At 29.6% G+C, this 26,939-nt stretch overlaps 1 long non-coding RNA gene and 1 pseudogene across 2 annotated transcripts; both read left to right on the top strand.

Moving 5' to 3' along the window:
* LOC132952698 (uncharacterized) lies at positions 1-26,939 on the top strand. Of its 2 annotated transcripts, none has more exons than XR_009665489.1 (3): positions 1-544; positions 26,310-26,440; positions 26,520-26,939. It is a non-coding gene; the product is annotated as an uncharacterized LOC132952698 (long non-coding RNA). The 2 variants fall into 2 exon arrangements; XR_009665490.1 differs by having other exon boundaries at positions 26,301-26,440.
* Positions 16,438-19,047, top strand: LOC132951658 (uncharacterized; annotated as a pseudogene).

Below are 26,939 nucleotides of genomic sequence, written 5' to 3'. Positions count from 1 at the left end.
TTTATCGACGGTCCGCGTATAATTATACGAAATGATCGGCAAAAAGGAGGAGCGATAACGATTATTTACGCCGTCTGTGCCGTTATATAGCAGACAATATAATATATCTATGACCGGCGCTACGGCCGCGAATAAAGATATATATACGTACAATATGTGTGCGCTCCTTAAATTATTATCGAACGATTGTAAGACGTGTGGGCTCGTGTGTGAGCATACGTATAATACGAACGGCCGTACGTCTAATATATGGTTTTAAAAAGGAGCCGTTTTCGAAAAAGTTCCGATCTTTGCGATTCGCGTGTGTCTGGCGGAGGTTGTTTCGTATATTATATTCTTTTTTTTTTCTTTTTTTTTTTTTTGGCACCGGCAGTGGCGGGACTGTCCGCTTAACAAAAACAAAAACAACAACAACAACAACAAAAACGTCAACAACAATGACGACGAAGAGCGAAGCACGTTTTATACTCATTGCACGAACACGCGAACTATACACACGACGGCCATTGGTTTTACCGGACGGTGCAGTAACGGACAACGCACTGTAATTTTTTCTCTTTTCTCTATTTTCCTTTTCTTTTTTTTTTTTTGGCCCTAACCCTGCTGTAACCTATATCGATCGGTTTTCAGCCCATCACCGTACACGTTGATTTCCCAGTAGTGCGTATAGTTTTCAACCAAAGATCGTAAAGTCGATATAGTAGAGGTAATATACCTACACACTCCTCAGAAAAACGCGTGCAATCGACGACGGTAATTTCTGTAGGCGATGACAGTATATAGATTTGATACGATTGTGAAACATCTTTCACTGTAAAATGCTTTCGTAAAGAAATTGAAAAGATGTACGTTTAATTGATACTCATACATGTAATCGATAACATAAAAGTATAGAAACTTTTAATAATAATATATGTGCTGGGTACTGAATTTTAACTTTCATAAGTACAATTGAATAAAAGTTGATGATATTATACATGATGTTACACTAGGCATAATTTAGGTATAGGCATTAGGTTCTTAAATTTTTAATAGTATTTCATACATCAATACAGTGAATAGTTTAAATCTGATCAACTATTCCATACTACCTTAAGATTTTGGTAAGAAATTAAAACATCATAAGAGAAACATTGTATTACATTATCTTTCACTATTAAAATTGGAAATAGTATACATTTTTAACTGCCAAATAATTTTCTAATGTTCGTTTTTTAACGAATGTTGTCAACGTTCCCACTTAAAAAACAATTGTGACCATGTAATAAATAATAATGTATTTTGTTATAATAAATTATAATATCACCTCAGTATTTTTAAATTGCCATTTAAAAACTTTATGAGGAACCTAGTATATTGTATTAAATTTTGAAGTTTTTTGACCGAACATTTTAATTAATATTTATTTAAAAAAAAAAAAAGAAACACTTCAAAAATCAAAAATGTCAAACACTTATAATATCTTAAAATTATTCAAAATGATTAATTGGAGTTGTTTTGATTTGTATTTTTTGAGTTAAAACAAAATTATTTAACCATAAAATGTTTATTTTACGTTTAAATAACGTGAATATTTTAGTTGAAATCGCTTATGAAAAATTGCGATAACGTATTTTTTATATTTCTAATTGCTTTAACAACTTTTTATAGGAAATGTTGTAACAAATTTTAATTTTTTTTGTCTAACAATCAAAAATTTAATCAACGTAAATAAAAATAATAGTATCCAGAGTTTAAAATGTCAAATGTATATAAGGTATATATAGCACAGAAACCTCCCAAATATTTTAAAAATTATAGCTCGTATCTAGAAAATGTTAATATAAAATATATTTGCTAAAAATCTCGAGTAATTTCAAATGATTTTCACATTAACATTTTTGTGGAAAAATATTTTTCTGAAAATTAAATATTTTCCGCTCTCTAATGATATTATAATATTTATACATTATACGTATTATAATATACGAGTGCATAATATACCTAGGTATATCATGAACATTATTCGCGAATATTAAACATTTTTTTTCGCAATATACCTTATTATTTATTATATAAGTACCTAATACTGACGTACTGATTTTAAAATGATATTAATAGTTCGTAGGTCTGCCGTAATAGTTATACCTACTTCAAACTTGACAAACGATATTATACGTGTCTGACCTTCTGCAGCGGTAATATATTATCTTTCTTTTTTTTGCACCACGAATAAAGTCCAAGTCTCACTCTCTCGCCCCACATCTCTCTTTATAAATGGTGATGATGATGATTATAATAATAATAGTATCTTAGATATTTTCCATCAGTTATCTGCGGACTTATTATTACGAGACACTTTTTTTTGTTTTGTTTTATTGTTTTGTTCCAGCGGCGTAATGCGAGTAGCTGAATAATTCTCTCTCGGAATTGCTAATGCTCGCAAAAGCCCCGGCGAGATCGAAATTCATTGCGCGCACCGAAAGTCCGCGTTGCTCGTGATTTATATCTCGCATTATTTTTAGGCCACGATTAGTTGCAACGTGTACAAGACGTAGGTGTGTGTACGGTTTCTCAACGCGAACGCCGCTGACGTTTTCATCGTCGTAAATAACAATTAAACATCAAGACTGCATTGAATCCGGTATACGGTTTAGGAAAAAAAAAAATGAACGGTATAATATATTTTACTTAAAAATATATATACAGGGTGATGTTTCACCGCAAGCGCGCCCACCTTCTCTTTTATCTGGTAACGCAGCTATTCAAAATCTTGGAATTTTTAAATACTTAAAATACTTACCATTTTTAAGAATGCCTGAGATTTTCTTTACCACTTCTTAGACCGGTGCTTCCAGTGGTCATACGAACCCCTTTTTTATCCGCATTTAAATCGATCTCTTTTTACTGTCGATATTTTTACTACCTATATATATTTTTTTTAAATGTTTATGTAGGTATTTCTAAATTTAAATTCGAACGAATAGCTTCTAAGTTATTAAAATGTATATTCCAATATAGGATAATAGTCCTTAAAAAATATAAAATGATTTAATATTGAAACAAAAATTGAATCAAATATGTAATGTACTCAGACAATTTTTACAAAATTATAAATCTTTGATAGGTATTAACCCATATCATATCATAATTAATGACTATAATTTCTAAATTATCATATCCCTTACTATACGTCTTACATTACTTGTATGCGATAGAAAATCTCAAATATTCAGAAAGATAGTCATTAAGTATATTTGATAGTTCCATAATTCAGAATTTAAATAATTGGATTATTAAAAAAGCAAACATTTTGGTCACTAGAAATGCTTGATGAATCATCCTGTATATAAAATTACGAGTGTATAGTAAATAGAGTTGGGAATATAAATCATATAAAACATAAATAACAAAAACGCAGCTAAAACGCACATTTCCTTAAATGACAGGATATAATAATGTTTGATTTTTGGCTGCTTAACGTCTTATATTGGAACATTTAGAACCATATGGTGCATAAATAGTAAATTTTCCGAAGATCGTACATGTCATAGCTTCCATAGCGAGATAGAATAACATCTAAAGTCATTCATACATTCCAGTCCAATGTGATATTTAGTGTATTGTTTTGATTTTTTTTTTTTTGACGAATGTAAAATAAAATGTTCTACTAATTTCTATTTTTGAACATGCTGTTGTGTCTTCATGAATTTAATTTTCAACATTTAATTTCACTGTATTCGAAGGCCGTTGTTTAGTTTTTAGTCAACATAGTTTTGTAAACCGGCAATGTATCATTTTTTTTATCAGTTTTAAACTACCTATTTATTATAATATGTAAGCTCAGTAATATTGAACTAAATTATACATTTACACTAACCACCACGGAATAACAAAAATCATAATTTGTTCTGCCAATAACGTTTAATCGCATAAAATATCGTGCAAATAATAAAACAAAAATAACGTACAACTATTAGTATATTTTACACTGAGATGTGTAGAAATATTACATGAATATTTTGAGGCTATCTCAATAGTAGTTTTACAAAATATTTAAATGGTAATAAGTACATAAAATATTAAGCTGAAACGTGCAATTGAAAATATATTTATCTGATTTTACAATAATTTTGTTATTCCAATATTTTTAGTGTAATTTTCGTTGGGTCGATCGACATGGGTCAGATCTTGGGGACGTCTCGTAGAACGCTCCATAACTATTATTTATAATGGCATACTATACAATTTCTATGTTAAGAGTTAAGACCATAATTTAACTGTATCGGTTTTTAAGAAATGATCAAAGTAACAAATAAAGCCGTTTGGTAGGTAATAGCATTGATAATAGTATTTATAAAATCAATGGTAATAAAATAAAGACGTAATATTTTATTTTTTTGGTGTATTTTTAAAATTATACCAATTTGAATTGTGTTGCTTACACGTGTAAGGTATTTACTTTTACAGATTTTTCTCCACCGTAACGGAAATACGGGTCAAGTTTTAAGAAACCAAATTAGTTTGTTCACGGTGAAATAGCTCGGCAGCATATTGGATACTAATAAAATCTACTTTTACACTTCCCATCGTTTAATCCACGCTGCGATGATCAACGTATAATATTAACGACGCGTATTACATGGTGGCAGAGGTAAAGAAAATATAATATGTTTGGAAACGATTTTTCTCGGACCACATAATATTATGCACACCGATATTGTTTCTTAAATCACCTCTGGCAAGTACTATGGGTGTAAGAATGAAAATTTTGAGAACCAAACCAAATTTATTCAATTCTATTTTAAGAAATTCTCTGTAGTACGAATTTTTTTTTATGACCCATGGCACTTCGTAGTATAAAAGTTTCACTGTATCTCCCTTTTTTTTATTCAGCTATGTTCATCTTGTATTGGTTCGTTTTTGCTATATACCTACCTATCTTATAGGTATACATATAATATTTAATGATTTTTATGCGTTTTAATATAATACAGTAAAACATTATGATGGCACTGTGTCCTGAAATGGTAATTTAGCTACACCACCGTCGTGAGTTTGACATTTTTTCCGGTATCTCATTCTCATAATAATATGTGTGATATATTAATTATTCTATATTAAATATTTAAATGTAAAACAATATTTAAATTGGGCCACCCATTTGCAAGTGGAGTGTTTGAGTCTAAATGACTGACCAATAAATGTCCTTACAACTTGACTTTGTTAACCAAGTTGTAATAATATTTTAACATCAACAAAACACAGATCACTCAAGTACGTAACCCTAGGCACACTGGAAGTATTTTAATTAGATAAAACAATAATGACTTTAAAGTTAACCTTATAATTAATATGATAAATATAATATTATGACTCGTTGCACGTATTTTGCATTAATCAGCTATCTGTATAGTAATTAATAGTATGTAGTAAAATGTTTGAGTGGAAAAAATTTTTTTTTACATTATTATAATAATCATAATACAAAACTCAAAACAGACATAATCTTTTTCTATATAAATAAAACAAAATGTCACGTTTTCAAACGCAAAATCTCGTGAACAACCCGTTCTATTTATTTGAAATTTGCCATAAATATTCATATGAATCTTAGAAAGGTCAGTAATTACATAAACAACACTCAATGTACCTTTTCCGGGATCGGCATGTAACGAGACCGAAGTATCACGCTCTAATGGATTAATCTATATAAATTTAATAAAATGTTGAATGTTGACCCGTCCTATTTAGTTGGCATTTTTAATTAAACCCAAGACATTTAAAATAGAGTCATTTACACTTCTCATAAATTATATTAAAGGCTTGGTATTTCCCAGAATAACATACATATCCCATAACATCTTTGACATTTCTCTTAAAAATCACGAAGTATCCCATTGAAGCATATATTCTAGAAAAGAAAAATATAATACTACACAACTATAATTGTATCTATGACATTTCCTATTAATAAACTGCAATAAACAGGTGCGATATTAACTTGTAAGCAAATTATCCACATTTCAGTGAGTCATAGAAAACCGGATATGGTTAACTTAAAATATGACAACTTTATAGACCGTCAAAGACAACTGCCTTGTGCTATGTATAATAATAATAATAATAATAATAATACGTATAAAATACAAATATTAAAAATATATATTATTAACTTATTCAGACCAAAAACCACGAGAATTTCAGCTATTTGAGTCACAACATTTAAATAAGTAAAGACCGTGAGAATAATGGATCATAAATACTAATATAAAACAGTTTTTAATAAAAATATCATGACTTATTCAGTCAAAAACGTTATTTAGATGTTTATAAACGCACATATTATTTTCAGCAGGGGAATGTCAGAATGCATAGAAGTGTAGAACTTGTTAGTTCAATATGTCGTCCAATAAGTTTTCTGAAACGAGCATATTATAATAAAAACACACCGTACCTAAAATAATAATCAAAAATTTCATTTCAAGAATGAAAGACTTATGACACAATAACTTATAAAATACTAGATCCTGCAATAATTTAAATTTATAACGATAATCCAATATTTTGTTAATGACTGATCTACAAATATTTTACCTAAAATAATAATCAAAAATATAATTTCAATATAAATAAAGTTCAAAGTCATATAACTTATAAAAGACTAGATCCTGCAATAATTAAAATGTCTAACAATAATCCAATATTTTGAAATATTACTAATGTGTAGAAATATTTTACAATATGAATCCAAAGAATTACTAATATCCCGTTTAAAATTCTTAAAACCAAACCAAATATGCATTCAATTAATTTATGTTAAAACAAAGCAAAATACATTTTTATAATATTTTAAATAATTTGTTTTAGAAGACTATCGAAGCTATCCAAATTATTCAAAGACTTTTTTTATAATGCAAGAAAATTTAATCACGAAATTAAAATGAAAATTGTATATTGTGTTACCTAGTACATATTATATTTTCACGTTAAACGTAAATCTTCTTTATTTGTATTTTTAAACGTTCATATCGTCAAACATTAACGTTCTATACAATTTAAAATGTATAACGTATTGGTTTTATACATTTACATAGAGTTGATAGGTAATATAATACAATTATATAAAATAAAAATTATTAATATTTACTATTATATTATATTATGTTAATAATTTAAGTAATTTAAGTGAAAACTAAGACAATATAAAAATAAACTGACGTGAAATTTGTAGCATCTTTTGAGGTCATTCGTACATCAGTCACACATCTAATATTACACTGTTTGTTTATTAGATAATTGGAAACAAAAACTACACATTTTATAGTCTGCATTTCAATAAATACAAACAAAAAAATAACTCAAAAGCACAGTTATATGTTGGTTATGACAAAATATTCTAGATAATATCCATGTTGATAAATAATAAAATGTTAAAGTAATTTTAATTTTAATTTTTTCTCCGAGGAGGTTAAAAAAAAAATGGCCAAGAGACGCTCTTGCCTAACGGTCTTCATATTATATGAACCCATCAAATTAAATAGGAGGTACTGTTGATGGACGGTTTTCCCCCCTCAAGACATTCAAATCATTTTAATAACCTATGTTATCAAATTTACTTATTGTACAAATTGTATAGATTGTAAATATGCTTAAATAAATTAAATAAAAAAAAAAAAGTTTTAATTTATTGTGTTTATTGGTGCCATTGATAACTAAACATATTTATTGGTGAAAAAACAAACAAAAATAGACAACTACCGAATATTAAACAACATATAATTGTTTTTTTTTTCGTTTTATATTTTATGTGTATGGTATTTCGTTTATCATATTTTAAAATACACTATTAGAAGTTTTCTTTAAAACGATATAATGGCTACAATAGAATCGTACAAGACTGATTTTAAACACTCATTTCGGGTTGTTCAAACGCCCATTAGAGTTAAGCGGATCCTTAAATATTTAAATGACTCTTAATCATCAAATTGTGACCCATGATCAGTCCATCCATTTTAATCAGCCTTTAAATTTAACATTATTCCTTGCAAACTATATCATTTAAATGGTAATTTCACAAGTGTATGCCAGTAAATCGTATGTAACTATTCTAAAATAATAGAAAAAAAACCACTCAAATTTGTAATAGCACTGTTTTGTGAATTTCAAGGTAGAATATTTATAAATAAAGTTATGTATCACAAACCATTAAACAGTATCTTAGAGAGTATCGGTAATGTAATACAAATAAAAAAATAATACACCAATGCACTTTTAACTATAATTCATACATAGATAGGTATAAACACTAAAGTACACTATTATAGTATTATAATGAGAATAATAATGAACCGATTTTTATATTGTGTATTAATACAGAAAATACTGTAAGTACCTACTTTTCTTACAACTTTACGTTTTATGTACAACCAAATTGACTGTAAACATTTTCATTAATACACTTCTTGCCGTTAGGTACCTACGTAGAAACCTTTTTTTCCTTACATAAGTATAGGTACTTATGGCTTAAGTTACCTACTAAAACACATAAATAAAAATGTTAACCTGCTATTTAAGCAATTTAATATTATTATATAATTTCGAGTTTTAATTAAGAACCCATAATATACAACTTAATTAATTAGTAGATTTTTTTAACTCATTAAAATCTTTTTTCTTATCAAGTACCTACTTTAATACAATTATTTTATGAAAAAAATAAAAAATATATATACGAGTAGAAAATAATTACTGAAAATAAGAGATGAATTCAATACAGTAGCTCAAATTGTATTAATAAATACCAAGAACGGGGTTCGTAATTATATTTGCATTTATTAATTTATAAAGTTTTTATTTGTGTTCCAATAGTACATAGTATAGGTATAGTATATACCTACGATAATATTATAATAATTTCAATACTATTGAAGTGATATAATTGTTTTAGCTTAATTAACGAAATTATAAAAAAGAAAAAGACATGGGTAATTATTCACAACTAAACAGATTTGTACCTACCTGGAAACTATTATGAAGAATACTGTACACGTATTATAGTAATAAAATAGTAAGTTAATACCTAATTACTATTAACTATAATTGTAACAAGTGCCTACTATTATCTACGATGGTATAACACGATAGGATTATGAATTATTCTAACTTACGTCGCGCAGACATTTTTTTTAATCATACCATCGTTAGTTATTAATCCGAGGGGCTGAAACTAATTTGATCACGTGTGAATTAGTTATGTAAACTGTATAATTTTGGTTAATGGATGCGATCTATGCGACGCAAAATAGCTCGTTTATAATATAGTAGACACCGATGAACTCGAAACGCGGTTAGGACGCCAATTATTATTATTATTATTATTATTATTATTATTATTATTATTATTATAGGGTACACACGGAAACTTCGCCGTCATCCACTGCCACTCATCTCTTCGCGTATAATTCGTGGACTTGATTGATGAGAACAATCGCATAAAATTACACGACTAAGAGTTATGTCGGATTAAGTTATCGCGTAAAACCGCCGACGACCGTAGCGGCGGACGGACGAAATCCGATCGACCGAAATTTCGTTGTACGCTCTCCGCAAATGTTTTTTTTTAAGTTCCCCGTCGATTTTTATCCCCAACTCACTGTCGTATATAATACACCCGGATTTATCGTTTGTCACACCTATTGTTACTCGGCAGATTCAATTCACGTTTCACCATTTATTTTAGATTGTATTTTTTTCCCAACACATTGCGTTTTTTTTTGGAGAGGGGGGGGGGGGGGTAGGTAAGTAGGTAGATGCATTCAAATTTCACAGTGATTCATAATTTTAAAATATTGTGTGTAAGCTCCACAAAACATTATGACACCAAAATAACAATTTTCGTAGTCAATAAAGCTGAACACGTCGTCGAACTTTTTCGTGATTATCCGATTTGAAGTGTCAATTGCGTGTCAACGTATTGTTGAAATGTTTTATGTCGAAAACGGAAAGAGATTAAACACACTCGGTAAAAATATTTCTGGTTTAATATTTACGGTACCTATGTATTTATGTACAGACTCGGTACGAACTCACACCATCACAGTATTGTTAAAAATTAACAATATTATAACATAGTTTAGAAAAAAAATCATAATTAATTTCCACTGCCGTATGTACCGCACAAACATATTTATACAAGTACATATAGTATTCTTTCAAGTAATATAATATAAGAGTATTACCACTGCTTTGTTTTTATACCACCAATTGGAGTAAATGGCGCATACCGGTAACTGTTTGTAAAACGCAATGGCCAAGAAAAGAAACGATTTGTCGGATGCACGTGACACGCCTAAAACCTTATCTCGAATGTTTAGGAGAGATGAATTGATAGAGTCGAATTTTTGCACGTTTAGAGATGCAGACAATAATGCATGCAAAAGATTGCAAGTTAGAAACATTGCATTCGTTCTGAATTGAGCACGTACGTAACACCCTAAACGATAAAAATAAAAATACAAATACATCGAAATTGCGGCGATAGTAAATGATCGGATTTTCGGTCTGCTGTTTGATTTATTAAATTACTGAAAGACTCGACGATAAGACGTGCTTGACAGGTATTTGACAGATTACGTGTATTATATAGGTACCTATGTGTTAAATCTATAATATAATACAATATTTAAATATAAAACAAGAAATCGATTAAAAAAAACCCGGTCATGGCGTGTAAACGTAGTAACACCATTGGACGATTATATTTCGTAAGAAAATGTCAAATATTTGATTGCGAATATATTTACACTACCGTGAACATAAAACACTGTAATTATTCGATTTCGATGGCAGATGTCTGAACAAATAAGCAATAAAAAAAACTAGTACTTTGCCCTTTGGATACACTCATTAAATTTAATATATTGTACTGAATTGAAAAAAAAAGAATAATTGCATTTCTCATATTGAGTACATTTGCAAAAGTGAACATTTTTTTAAGTAGGTAGATACGACTATTGTAAAGTCATTAAGAGTACATTAATTTTACGTACTTATCAAGCAATGAAGAAATCATATGAAATGAAAAAAAAATTGAGTATTTTTTAGTAAACTAAAAATCGACAACTGATCGAGTAGGAATAATAATATTATAATATTATAAAAATTATTATGAATACAACTGTGTTGTATACAGTTCATAATATTTATGTATGTGCGTTTAAGCATTAATACATTTAAAAATTGAAATTTTCACATGAAAAAATAATCAAACTGTACAGAATAAATATTATTATTATAAACGACTAATGATTGATTAAAATAAATACTAGAATTACTTTTTAATTCATATTTTATAATATAGGGATAATGCGACCATAGTGTCGAATTGTGACTTCTCGCGGATTTTACCGTGACTTTTATTTCAATACTCATATTATTATATTAAAGTTAAGAAACCAATACCAGGAAAGTTTATGAAAAGCATTAGAATGAGATGAAACTGCAACTGCATCATATATGTATGTAATGTATTTTTGGCGATTCGCGATTATGGTCGATATACCAGCTGCACTTACGACCGACTGCATTATTATGGATCTTTGTTGGCACAATACACCGATGTACGACTAAACAAACAGCTGATTTTGTTTTTGATCTCCGACCGCGGTTACCATGATATTATATCGATCGTAATCCATCCATAAGACATATTACACGCATAATATTATTATTTTTCATTTTAATATTCGGCAAATTTCATCATGTCCTATTATATCGTTATGTTTATCTGAATATTATAGGTAAGAAAATATAAATGCCAGTAAAGTTTATGAAAACGAGATGAAACTGCAACTGAAATTTTTGATTTCTACGGACATGTATGAAATGCATTTTCGGCAATGCCTGCACTTTCAACCGATTGCATTATGCTTTGAATCGTTTTAACTCCGATATACGACCCAAATATTATGCAGTTGATTTTATTTTTATCTCCGTCTGCTGACTGTTATCATATTATAGCGATCGTGATCTGTTCAGAATACAGCCGAGTCTTTATAACTCGAATTTGTTTCTTGCCCCTTGAAGTGTTTTTACGTTGGTTTCACCCCTGTGAACATGGCAGCACAACATTAGCAGACATCGATCCAATCAATCCAACAAATTTGTTGGTGGATTGTTGGACACTGTTGGACAACTTTCAGAATTTGTTGGACATTATTTTCACCGGGGGGCCAATTTCCAATTTTGCGCTGCCAAGTTCACGACAGCAGCGCAACTCATTGTTTGGACATGTTTTTTGTGCTAGACTTGTTCGTCTCCATTTGTTGGACACTGTTGGACAACTTTCAGAATTTGTTGGATATTATTTTCACCGGAATAAAAAATTCTAGTTGCGCTGCCAACTTCACGCCAGCAGCGCAATTCATTGTTGGGACATGTTTTTTTGTGCTAGACTTGTTCGTCTCCATTTGTTGGACATTGTTGGACAACTTTCAGAATTTGTTGGACATTATTTTCATCAGGGGGCCAATTTCCAATTTTGCGCTGCCAACTTCACGCCAGCAGCGCAACTCATTGTTGGGACGTGTTTTTTGTGCTAGACTTGTTCGTCTCCATTTGTTGGACACTGTTGGACAACTTTCAGAATTTGTTGGACATTATTTTCACCGGGGGGCCAATTTCCAATTTTGCGCTGCCAGCTTCACGCCAGAAGTGCAACTCATTGTTGGGACATGTTTTTTGGTTCTACAAAGGTACATCCAAAAATGGATCATGTTAGGATTTTTACATTATGTTGTAAGTAATGTATTATGGAATGGTGTGCGTCTCAAGTATGAATTAATACTTTTTTCAGGGTCGTGGTATTTTGTTAAGTATCTTTTCAGTTAGCACTATGTTACAATGTTACATAATCCATATCAAAATTTCCACTGTAGAATCATAAAAAAAAGTTGCTCATTTTGTGTGTATAATTTTTCCCGGCGCTTGTGAAAACTATTGGGAATTTTTACCTCCCCAATACACCAATATGATATTAACTTTCGAATCGAACAAGATACTGAAGTTGAAAATCGAAGCATTATTTCGACTACGTATCGTGTACACAGGCACAATAATAAATAAAAAATTAAAAAATAAATAAAAAAATAAAAAAACATACATCATTGTAAAATAAATACATTCATCGTTCCACTCAGAATCTAAAAATGGTATAAAGAAAAGTTTTTAAATAACTCTGAGTTTAACATAAATAATAAGAACTTTAAATATATTATAATAAAACTATTATTATTTTTATGTAACCACATTTTCAAAAAATATTGACATATTTTATCTTAAATAGTAATTTTTATTTTAATAAAAAACAATAAAATATTAATAAAACTTTTTAAAAATATATAATACAATGTAAATTAAAATAATTCGTATTCTTTTTCTTATGCATTCAGTAGCACGAAATTCAGGGCTTGAAACCGTTTTCAAAACCGATTTCAGAAACCAGTATAAATCGTTTTAAAACAGAAACCGAAACTGTAAACAATAACGAAACCGAAAAAAATTATATACCGGTATCAAAGTCAAAACCGAAACCGGAAAAAATTGAATACCGGTATATATAATTTAAAACCGAAACAGAAAAAAAAATCGGATACCGGTATTAAAATTAAAACCGAAACCGTAAAATATTGGAAACCGGTATTAAATTCAAAACCGACATCTAAAAAAATTGGAAACTGTACTTTTTTTTCAATTGACGTGTTTTTAAATACTCGAATTCCATTAATACGCAGTAGTATAAAACCATTCAATTATAATTTCAAGTCTTTGCTTGGAAATCCGTTTATAAAAATTTAAACCGGTAAACAAAACCGAAACCGAAATTTCTTGATACAGGTATATCTAACCTAACCGGTATTGCTAAGTTGAAACCGAAAAATTTAGAAACCGGTATTTAAAACCGAAACCGAAACCGAAATTATTTCAATCGGTTTCAAGCCCTGGCACAAATTCACCGAATGGTGTGATTGAAAGGACAATAATATGATCTTTATCTCCTTCATAACCTATGATTAATTGCTCTCCACCAACTCGAACATTGGGTCACGCGTATTTTATGATATTATTATTTTTATAGTTTAAGAGTGTTGCATTATTCGCAATGGTGAATACTCAATATATATTTATATATTTTCCATATGTTAAATTTTTTATTACATACTCAGTCTTTTAAATATTTTACTTTTATTTAATTTTTTTATTTTATACTCAGTTATTTAAACACCACTTTATTTAATTTTTAATTTTATATTTAAAAAAATTATTTAAATAATTTCCTAATATTACATTTATTATTATAATATATTTAAAGTTGATAAATATTTTAATTTTATTTAATTTTTATTATATACTCAAAGAATTATTTCAATACTTTTCTTAATAGAAAAAAAATGAAAAAAAAAACAATAATAGCCTAAGCTTATAAAGATATTAAGCACGGAAATTAAAATTCTCAATATCGGGAAAATTAATTTCATCAAATTTCGAAAGTGAATGAACTTAACGTATACATTGCGTGAACACATAAGATGCGCAACTCTTTTTTGTGATTCTACATTAGAAATGTTGATAAGAATTATGTAACATAGTTCTAACTGAAAAGATACTTAACAAAGTTCCACTCGGAAAAAAGTATGAATTCATACGCACCCACTTGAGACACTCACCATTCTTAATAATACATTACTTACAACATAATGTAGAAATCCTATCACTGTACATTTTTGGATGTACTTTCGTAGAACAAAAATCATATCCCAACAATGAGTTGCGCTGCTGGCGTGAAGCTGGCAGTGCAAAATTGGAAATTGGCCCCCTGGTGAAAATAATGTCCAACAAATTCTGAAAGTTGTCCAAAAGTGTCCAACAAATGGAGACGAACAAGTCTAGCACAAAAAACATGTCCAAACAATGAGTTGCGCTGCTGTCGTGAACTTGGCAGCGCAAAATTGGAAATTGGCCCCCCGGTGAAAATAATGTCCAACAAATTCTGAAAGTTGTCCAACAGTGTCCAACAAATGGAGACGAACAAGTCTAGCACAAAAAACATGTACCAACAATGAGTTGCGCTGCTGTCGTGAACTTGGCAGCGCAAAATTGGAAATTGGCCCCCCGGTGAAAATAATGTCCAACAAATTCTGAAAGTTGTCCAACAGTGTCCAACAATCCACCAACAAATTTGTTGGATTGATTGGATCGATGTCTGCTAATGTTGTGCTGCCATGTTCACAGAGGTGTTGGTTTCAAGTATATAACTCGAAAAATACATGAGGCGGATTTACTTTTATTTGCCTCGAGATTCGAGTTACTGAGAGTTGACTGTGCCTATATCGTTATATTTATTCGAAAAACGAGGTCGGAAATGGTCGAAAAGCCTCAGCTGCTCCATTTACGTCGCGTGCACTCATCACCGCGTTTCTTCAAACGGAAAATCAAACACGGATAGAACTGCGACGATTTATCATTTCCCACCTCGTGATATTATAATATACACAATGTACATATTATTATTATGCATAAAGCCTCCGACGGCTCGTCAAACTTCAAGTATCTGTTTTTTTTTTTATTATTCTTTCTTTTTGATTATATTACACAATAACGCGTCTTTCCCTCCTCCCCTCGTCATACCGCCATGAACGACAACCCATCGAAATCGAATTTTTTCGCACGTCATCGCCAATTTATTATAATATTATTGTATCGTCTCGACCGTTCGATAATTACTTTTTCACCGCAACTCCACGGTTACCTATAATATTATAAATGATGCGGTTGTTCGGTCAGATAATTTTTTTCTCAAAGTCATAAGTATAGAATAACATAATGTTTTGGTTTCGTTTTTGTACGTGAATGTACGTTTTCATGTATACCGTGATCACGTGAATGAAACAAATTAAATCACGTATGGTTAATACATGTGAATCAACGAAAGCTTAATCACGTGAACACGTATCTGAATCAAATTCAAATGAACACGTGAATTGGTATATTCATGTGAACAGGCGAACAAATGTATTTATAACTTTATTTATGAGCTTCATGAATCGTGATCTTTTATTATGAATTTAACCAATGTAAACGAAAACGTGAAACGGGTTGTAGTACTCTGTAGTGCCCGTTGAGTTTGTCTTATCTTATCTGGTTGTTGGGATAGTTAGTGGTGTGTCGGGACATCTTTATATGCTCGTGATAATTAACAGTGTCCGGTTGCGAAAATAGAACTCACACACACTGATAGCATAATTTTTACTGAACGCTACAAGTTATATACCTAACGAATTCATCGATACCTTGATGATAATAAGACCTTAAAGTAGTATACGAGTATACGACTCGTTTAGTTTGCATGCAACCATCGAGTGATCGTATTCATTAAAAAATAAAAGTTTTCTTGACAAAATGGTAAAAAGAAAAAGTTGGGTATGGGATTATGCCAAACGTGAAGGTGATCGCGCCTTTTGCGATTTATGTGACAGTGAAAGTAATAATGAATATTCTTGTGTAGGTGGCACTACAGGGTCTTTAATAAGACATTTACAAAATTTTTATGGTATTAAACAACCAGAAGAATCTATAGGAAAGAGGTAATTAATAAATTATATTTTTAATTATTTATTCAAACCAAATAATTGTTATTTTTCTTAAATACTTGATGTCCTAAATATTGACATCGATGTATGCAAATATGAAATAATCAAATCCTGTTGAGACATGTTTATATTAGCCTTTTCTATACATGAAACATTTTCAAAATATTTTTATTTGTTTTCAACTGTTTAAGAATATTTTCAGTTTCCAATTTTATTAGTCATTTTTTCTATAAATGTCAATAAAACTTTATTTGTTGGGTAAAAAAGCTTGCAAATTTAATACAAAGCTCATACTATATTGTTACGATGAGATTTAAAAAATATTAAAAATCCTTAGTCACAATTTTTTTTTTTATACGCATTAAAGTTCAAATCTTGAAAAAATACGAAAAAATCACAAAATCTAGCGAATTATTTTGAGTTACAATTCATAAAAACTTTTTTTTTTTTATTGGGTAACCCGCGGCAACATAGGCCATTGGGCTTAGGGGAGGGCACTGTAGGTTTTTAAATTGGGTAGGTTGGTACACGTGTGTGTTGTGTTTTGGCAGAATTTCTAATGGGGCACCCGTAGGTTTCTGCCGTGCCCCGGGTGGGGGGAATAAAAATTTTTATTTTTAAATCTAAGATTTGAAAATTTAATATAAGATTTCTTATAAGTTTCCATACCTTTATCAAAAAAAAAATATCCACAAGCGAACAAATTAAATTTTTATAAATGTTTGAAGTTCATATTTTTATAATATTGGATATTCACTCGATTTCTCATATAGCGATTTTGTTCTTTTGTTTTAATGCAAAAACGAATTACTTTATATACATGAAAATTTTACTCAATATTTATATTTTTCTTTTCTATACACCATAACATTTTGAAAATATTTTGACTCTTTTTGATCTGTTTACGGGCATTGTTAGTATTCAATTATTTTGGTTTTTTTTCTATAATTATTGTCAATACAATTTTATTTGTTGGTTAAAAAACGTGATTTTTTAATATAAGGCTCCTGATATATTATTACAATAGCAGTTAAAAAAAAAATAAAAATACATGAGCACAATTTTTTTTAAGCATTTAAAGTTGGAACTTTGACAAAATTTATCAAATTTTTAAATTTAATAATTATTTTGTAGTTAAAAATTTATAAAATGTTCAACTTTTGTAGCTAAGAATTTAAAATGTAAAACAAGGTCCCATGTAAATAGATTATATATAAATCATTTTATTCACAATAATATCATAAAATATAGGTACTTAGTAATATTATAGGCTGACTGACCATTTTCGCTCAGAATCGTTTTTCTTATACAATGATATTACATAAATGTGTCAATAGTTTTCGAGTTAAATCGGAAAAACCATGAAACTATCCTGTTTGATCATTGTTCATCTCTCTTGTGGCACGGGAAGGAGGTATCTAACCTAACCTTACCTAACCAAATCCACCACAAATTATTTTCTCATAACTCTTAAAAAAAATGGGAGGGCCCTGCATCAAAAATTTAAAATTTAAAAAATAAGGACCATCCTAGTACACATTAGCATAATATTCTATTTGAGTCAAATTTTCATAATATATTAATATTTATAATATAAATAAATACATTTTTTAGATTGAAATTGGGGTTGAAACGTGTATCTAATGATTTAGAAGAAGTAGATTCTGCACTGAATAATGCAACTTTTACCAATGAAGATGATGATAAGACCCACCTGCTTCAAATCCTGAAAATATCGAAAAATCTAAATCTCAAAAACGTCGTTGTATTCCTAAAAAATGTGGGTCTGGTGTTAATTGAGAATGTAATTATGAAAAAACAGAAAAAATTCACCAGGCCTAAACCTTTTTGCTCGAGTCCTGGGCATTGTCAATTCATGGCTGTTGTTGAGCCTAATTATAAAATATGCAGACATGAGGCAATGAAAAAAAGGCTGCTTCATCGAAATCAAAAGTTGAGGACAAAATAAAAAGCGAATTAAGAAATGTGAAAAGTTTAGTTTGTACCACTGGTGGTTGGTTGGTCTTCAATGGCACAAAACTCATATATATCATTAACTGCTCATATAATAAATAACCAATGGTTATCAAAGTCATTTACTTTAACCACACAAGAGATGAAAGAAAGACACACAGCAGTAAATCTAGCACAAAAATTAACATGTATATTCGATGACTAAGAAATCAATGGTAAAGTTTCAACTGTTATCACAGATAACGCAAAAAATGTGGTGAATTCTATCAAGTTACTACCTCTTACTATAGACAATGAGAACATGGATGTGACATGTGCAGCTCACAGTCTACAATTAGCCATTAGTACTGCACTTAAAGATGAAACATTTTCAAAATTAATAAAACTATGCAGTGCTTTAGTTGGGCATTTCAAACACTCAAATGTAGCTAAACAATCATTACTTAAAAAACAAGAACAGCTAGGAATTCCTCATCGGTCACTCATACAATGTTGTAAGACACGTTAGAACTCAATGTACTTAATGCTAGACCTCCTTTTACAAAATAGAACCTCAATTTTAAATGTATTAACAGACAGAACAGTTATTTCTTTATATATTGCTCAGAAATTAGAAATTACAGAATCACAATGGTTCAAAATAGAAATTCTAGTAAGTCTTCTTAAGCCACTTTATATTGTGACTAATCTATTTTGTTCTGAGAACCATTCTCCAGCGTCTAGTTAGTTTACACATAATTGTTGTGAACCCCTGTCTGTATGCTATACACAGTATGATAATATATAGTAATAGTATAATATAGAATAGTGTGTAAGCATATTAATATGTGAACAGGCAGAGTCACACGGGCTAAGGGAATTCGCTGTGTGGACAGTTTTGAGCCCGAGCGAGCCCCTACCGTGTCTCGCTGTCTGTATTAGAGTCAGTGTAGTACTGTCAGACCATCGAGCAGAACCTCTGTTAATCTTTTAAGTCTAATTATTTAAATCTAAGTATTCTGTACAACTGATTATATTAATAAAGTATTAGTGATAACTCCTACACCACGTATTTCTTATTAGCGAACAAACTCGGTTTTGGAGACGTCCATAACATAATACTCATACTACATGTCTCATAGATGAACGTGATTATCCAATTCACGGAGTCACATGAATAAAATTGTAAATACACGTGAAATTTTAAGCAACGGGTTATATAAATTGAACCTTAATTTCACGTGAACACATATATACGTGAAATAGGGAGCTCTAAATTAACATTATAAACATAAGATTTATCTTATAGATAAATTGATAGATCTACTAAATTAAAACACCCCCCTCTAAAAAATTTAATCTTAAGAGATATAAATCACATTTAGATACCCCGATATCAATAATATTCGATGATGTACCTAAAAAACCAGTGCGCGTCATAAATCGCTCAAAAATTAAATGATGTCGCTGGGTAATAATTAATTTATCGCTACGCTGTTATAAACTATATTATAATTAGAAATTTACTGATTTTCTTTCGGGTGGAAAATGTATTTTTAATTAAACATTGTAGTTTACTTACACCAATTATATTGTTCGTAAATACGTGTAAAAATGTGTTTTTCAAATGAGTTCATTATGAAGACCGCGGGGTGCTCTCTTCGTCTTACTACATATCGCATAATATAGCAACATTCTCCGTTCAGAAAAATCAATTTTACTCTGTTATTTTAAATATTTAAACACATTTCCTAAAATCAAATTTAAAAGTATTATTTACGCACAATGTACCTATATAATATACCTACAATATGTTGAATTTATATAGAAATATAAATTATAAAAATGTAAATGGATGTAGCGCTAATGGGCAAAAAGCGAAAATATGATCAATAAATAAAATAAATGTGGCTCCTCAATATGGTAGTTTTAAATTTGAATTATTACCATTTTTTTTCTTCACTTAAATTAAATATTTCATGAATGTTTTATGACATTCTTTCAGCAAATAAAATTTACAAAATTCTAAACTCTAAATAAAATATTTTTCAGTTTTTTTACGATGAACCGATATTTACTTTGTGGTGCCGTTGTATATTAACAACATAGTACTAAAATTTTACTATAGTTAATGGGATGCAACACGATTCCTCAAAATTACGAAATTGTATAGATTTTTAGAGACCTTTTGTACACAGTATACATACATATATTTTTATAATTTATACACGATTCCGCAAATCAAATTTTTAAATATACGATTTTGCATGGTTTTAAAAGCTGAAACGTTGCCATACAGAAAACATGAAGAAATAAAACATACATTTATTATTATATTGATGTACAATTCAAGACCGTGTGCAAGGGTAGTTTGGGGGCCTCAAAATAGAAAAATCATAAAAATACAATACACCTCATTGTGCTATAGTTTATGTAGGTAATATGAATGACTTCAAATATATTTTATCTATTTCCAAATATTATTTTAATTAGCTATCTTAATATCTATATAATTCTTCAGTACGTCTGTACCTATTTGAACTCCTATTAAACGGCTGGATCGATTTTGATAAAATTGTTTGGGTGTTTGAGTGCGTCCCTGGGATGGCTTAGAATTTTAGATTCACAATTGGAACCATTAGGTCCAACCCCGGAGAGGTGCTTAAACAAGCATTTTGAGATGGAAATCGATAATTTTTTTTTGTTTATAAATAATATTGCTATTGGTTACAGGTTAGAAATTATAATAGTAATAGGGAAAATAAGTATTTAAGATTTTTTTTTTATAATTAGGTAATTGTTTTGTATTTAAAATAAATATATTTATAAAAAAATGTATATGCAATAGTTGTTCTAACTATAATAGTAATATAAAATGTAACCAATGGCAACCGTTTAGATAAACGTAAGCTGAAAAAATATCATGTGTGAACTACCCTTTAGCTATATACGGGTGTTGAAAAATAAGCTATAAACACCCTCCAAGTCTCAAGGATTCTTTTGATATAGCTTTTATTGAAAACGGTTCAGTAGTTTTTGAGTTTATTAACCTTCAACCAGTATCCATTTTTAGTATAACTCGATTCCACCCGTGAAAAATTTAATAATATAAAACAAGCGCTATATAGGTGTATTTTGGTTTTGGTGTAGGTACCTCTACCTCAGTTCAAGGGAAAATTTAAGTCTTCCTACCTCGATTTGTGAACTAATTTGACCGATATCGACATTCGCCCGCGGTCTGCCTGGATAACAAATGACAACAGAATATAGGTACTATTTTGTCCTATTAATATTATAATCCGTACATTTTAAACGATAGAAACAACAATTTTAAAGGTAAATGTCAACAAGTTTTCTTTAATTTGCAATTAAAAATTAAGAAAAACTTATCGATATAACTACTCCCATCTCCTATCCTATCTCCAATCATCTCTCAAGTGGGACCAAGTAAGAAACGTTTACAAAATGTCATTAATATGTTTTAATATTGTTAAGGTGTTTCTGAGATTACGTGATCGAACATGGTGACACGAGATTTATATAATATATAAAAGATATTCGACACTGATTCTCACGATTTTTAGTGTACTTTTACTAGTTTTACTTTTAAATTACAACAAGTACAATACATTTATATGAATTATTTTTATAAATTATAATCTATAAATCAATAATAATGAAAGCAAACAAATTAATGTATAATAATGCCACAACGTATTACGATAAAAAATCATGCATACCTAATTATTGTGTTTGTATATTATAAAATATATGAAATTTGCGGAATTTTGTATAATATTGTATATTACATGTATTAAAATCTTTAAGCAATAATAATAATATAGTAAAGATAACCTAATATTGTAAAGATCCCATTTGGATGGGGCAATCGTATCATAATAATAATAATATTCATAAGCGCTGGCTGACAGGCGTCGTCGAGCAGTGGTTTTTGACGGGAAACTCGTCGGCGGGAAAACTTTCGCACGTTTATTACTTTGATTATTTTTATAATATCTCAACGCTTTTCACAAAAGAACGACGACTTGGATGACGTATCATGAACCGTACTGTATATAATAATATTATTATCACGTGATATAGTCGGCATCGCCGATTTTCACGGTTCATTTTATTTGTTCGTCATGTCCTAACGTTTTCCGCTAATAAAGTATATTAAACGGCTTTATAGCATACGTGCGACGAGTCATTATGACGTACAATACTTGCAGTGCTCGTATTGAGACTCAATTATTACGTCGCCGTCGACCGTATTATATGTAATCACTATAATATACCTAAGCGCTTATATTAGGTATAATATTACTATTATCAATATACGTTCAGCAGTACGCCAATCGTTTCGAGGTATACGTATAGGTATTTCCATATATTTTATCTTTTTTAAATTTTAATATTCTTCCGGTAGATTTTTCAGGATTTACTTATCTTTTCTGGTAAGTACCTACTTCTTTATCGGCGCAAAGACTGTCGAAAACTATAAAATAGAAAATATATATATTATGTACACGTTTTTTTAAAATTTTTATTAGCGTTCAACTTGATTTATCATGTCGGAGCACTTCCCCTCCACTCCCCTCCCCCTCATACACCCGATTATAGACGGCATAATACGATTATTACGATATATTATTACGGTTTTAGATATTAAAAAAGCACATAATTCATATGGTCCTTTCGAAAAGAATTTCACAATTTGTCGTTTCTGAAACTTCATTCTTTCACGGTTGTTCAACGATCAGAGTGTATCTGTCTTCTGGCTGTCAACTGCACCCTTTGTTCGATATCTAAAGCATTATTTTTCACGTGACACGGGTTTCGATAACCAAAGACCTAATAAGGTGTACCACGGTCCTTGGTTATATTTTTATCAGCCATTACTTATTAGTTATTACCCATTATTTATTTATTCTATTTTATCTCGCATAATGTGCGACGTGGGTTGTAAAATAATTATGCTTGAACAGAAAACGAAATAATGATACCCGTCGCTATAAACATATTGAGTTAAAACATTTAAGGGGATTATCATTAATAGTATGGAAAAATTCTAAGAAAATTAATTTTTGTATTTCCAATGATATTATGATTTATTGAGTGGTTTAAGCGTAAAACACATATTATCGATATGGTACAAGAGTTCATCTGTGCCTGCATAAAAGTAAATTTTCGATATTTTAATTAGTAAACTCGATAATTAAAATACAAAAATAAAATATCACAAGTTTTAGAGATAAATATTAGACATTGAAAATAATATAATATCGAAAATCGACTCAAATACAGGATAAAACGGATAATTTCTTTTCAATTTATAAGAGTGTTCATACTATAATGTCACCCAGTAAGCTATATTTACATTTGTAATTAGTGTCTAAAGTGTTGCGTTATTTTCATGTACGTTATTCTGTATAGAACTAGGTATTAAACGACAAATTTCACTAAAATATTGCGTCCTTTTAAACGAAATACTATTTAATACTTAAAATATATAATATTACCTATAGTAATAATTAAATGTTCTAGATCCTAATCATTGTGCCTTAGTCCCTTGCAATACCCCGCATCATCAAACCGTTGAAACATTATAATTTATGATGTTATTAACGAACATTTATGCTCGTAAAAATATAATCTAAGTAATCATTTTAAAATTATTATAAGTTCCTCCGAATTGTAAAAGCAGTAAATAAATAAAATAAAGTAAATAAATAAATAAGGTATAGTCTTCTACAATCTACTTATTTAATTTACGTGCTTAAATTTGTCAAATATAATATAGGTACCTACCATGTGTAAAAAGAGAAAAAATGATTTATTGTCATCAAATTACAACAATGTAAGAAAAACAGACCAACAAAAAATAATAAATATTTGCACTAGATCACCAAAGTTAAACATAACTTATACGTACTTTTTACCTGCGTAGATGTCATTTGATATTCTAATTTTCCAATAACATTTTAGATTGTATATTATACATCGTTATAATAATATATTCGACCACAACACCGCAACTACATTAGCTATCATAGGCTATATCTAATTTTACGAGATTATTTTCGGAAGTTTTTACCAACTTTACATATAATTGCACTTTATATTACACACATTTATAACAATTTAAACTTACCCAAGGACTTCAATAAAATGCCTATTAGTGAAAATGTTATTTTTATAAATAAACATTCAATGATGCGCTCGGAGTAAATGTACGGAGACAAAGTTATGTTCACGTGTTTATTTTTCGTCTCGACTATTTTAGAGCATAGGCTAATTTTAATTATTTTAAAAACGAAATAAAAATTGTATGAATGTCGGTCAAGTTGTTAGACAATATTAACTTTATTAGAATGATTCGTTTTTGTGAATTCGTATCAAAATTAATTATATTAAAACAAAACGTTTGGGAGGTAATGAATATTCCGAGTTGTTTAAATATTCCCCTTGATCTATCATTGCCGTTTTATTTTTTTATTTTTATAACACTAAAAATCCGAACAGTCTAATTTTAGTCTTTTTTTATACACACACACACACATGTAGCTGTGGTATTAATTATTTTAAAGTTAACGTGGTCTGAAAATATAATGTCACGATAAATATAACAATATTATACTGTTACATACATTAAATGTACCCAGTTAAACTGTATACTTTTATGTTCACATATAAACGTTCATTTTAGTAGGATTTGCTTCTTACCACTCAGATAAATCAAGATATTTTATATATGTTATTGTCATTTTTTAGTATTATTTGCAGCTGGAATTGAAACCGTTATTAAAAAGCAGTAACCAAAAAATAATTGTTTTTAAATAATTTATTTCTCCTAACGTCATCCTAAAACTGCAACAATTATATCTTAGCTTTTTATTTAATATCCAAACATCTGCAGTTGGATTATATACTGTAATAATAATTATCAATTCGTTTTGATTTAATAATAATACAAATATACTAATTTCGTATTTACAAGTCGTTTATAGTACGTTTTTAAGCACGTTCTTGAGTGGGTAGTGGTTCAGTAGACTTAAGTAAACGTATAGTGTATATAATAAATTATGCATTGAATAATATACCTACCATGGATTGAAAGCCTTTTAAAATGTAGCCATTGACATTTTCACGATATCGTCGAGGAAATATCGCATTGAAATAATCTTCCATGTCTTTCCGAATTATAATGTGTAGTTATTATTAAAAACTTTAGATTATTAATGAATACGAGTGTTCAATATTCTCCGAAGCAGTCGTTATATTTTATAAATCGACTGCGGTGGATTGTATACGAGAACGCCGTAGGATAGGATTTGATAGTAATATTTCAGTGTTTAAATGGAAAAGTTCGTCAACAAATGGCGGTAAAACCGAACGCGTGAGTTATAATATTAAACTTCGTAAGGAATCGTGTCCGATTTCGAGTTTAATTTTGCAGTTCAAGCTATATGTATATATTATATACTACATAGTACATACTCACAAGGCGAATATCTCCAAGAATGCTTACCCTTATTATTTATTCCTTTAACTATAAATTTATTCAAATTTAATTTTTCTTAAATATTCAAGTACTCAAGTAATAAGTAGGTATATTTAAAAGTTAAATTTAAGTAGGTACCCTTTTGGTACTCGTTTTTAATTGGGTTCATAATATAATGTTTTATAGTCTAAAATAAGTATAGAAATTACCATTAGTCATTACAGGTAGACAGTCGAGACAGTCACTCAGGGACCTCGAAATGAAGCGCCTCTCGTCTGATCTGTATAATCGGCCAGCGGCGCAGCCTTCCTAGAACACGTCAGCCGTAGGGACCGTCAGGACGTCTTATTATTATGTGAGTAATATATCATTTTATAAGACTTCTGTAAAAATTAGAATTTTGGTCAACCATTTTCATTTTTGAACCACAACAGTGCGTCGTCGCACACCATGGTCGCGGGGCATCACTTTTCAGAGGCGGTGGCTCTCATTCCACAAGTACAGCAGCCAAGTTACTGACGTGGACCATCACATGGCCAAATACGATAAGCGATCGGCCATGGTGTCAGTTCCACTGCAGCGGGCCGATTATTTGTATTTTCGAGTAGGAACCCTGAGACATTCCGGAGAAGTGGTTTTGGTGGTTACTATTTTTACCCTTAATTGTTAAGTAAGCTAATTTATTTTTTGAATATTTCAATATATTAAACTTGAATGGAAATTCAAACGAGTTGGTTTTGAAAATGTATGTAATAAATAAAATCTATTATCATTTTAAAACTTTGTAAAAATGGTCCGATTATATCAAGCATATTTATACACTAAATAATGGTTTAAACTTATTATTATGACTA

This window comes from Metopolophium dirhodum, chromosome 9 (genome assembly GCF_019925205.1).
Source record: "Metopolophium dirhodum isolate CAU chromosome 9, ASM1992520v1, whole genome shotgun sequence".
Taxonomy (NCBI): Eukaryota; Metazoa; Arthropoda; class Insecta; order Hemiptera; family Aphididae; genus Metopolophium; species Metopolophium dirhodum.
The sequence above is the reverse complement of the archived record's forward strand: the minus strand, read 5'-3'. Positions and strand labels throughout refer to the sequence as shown.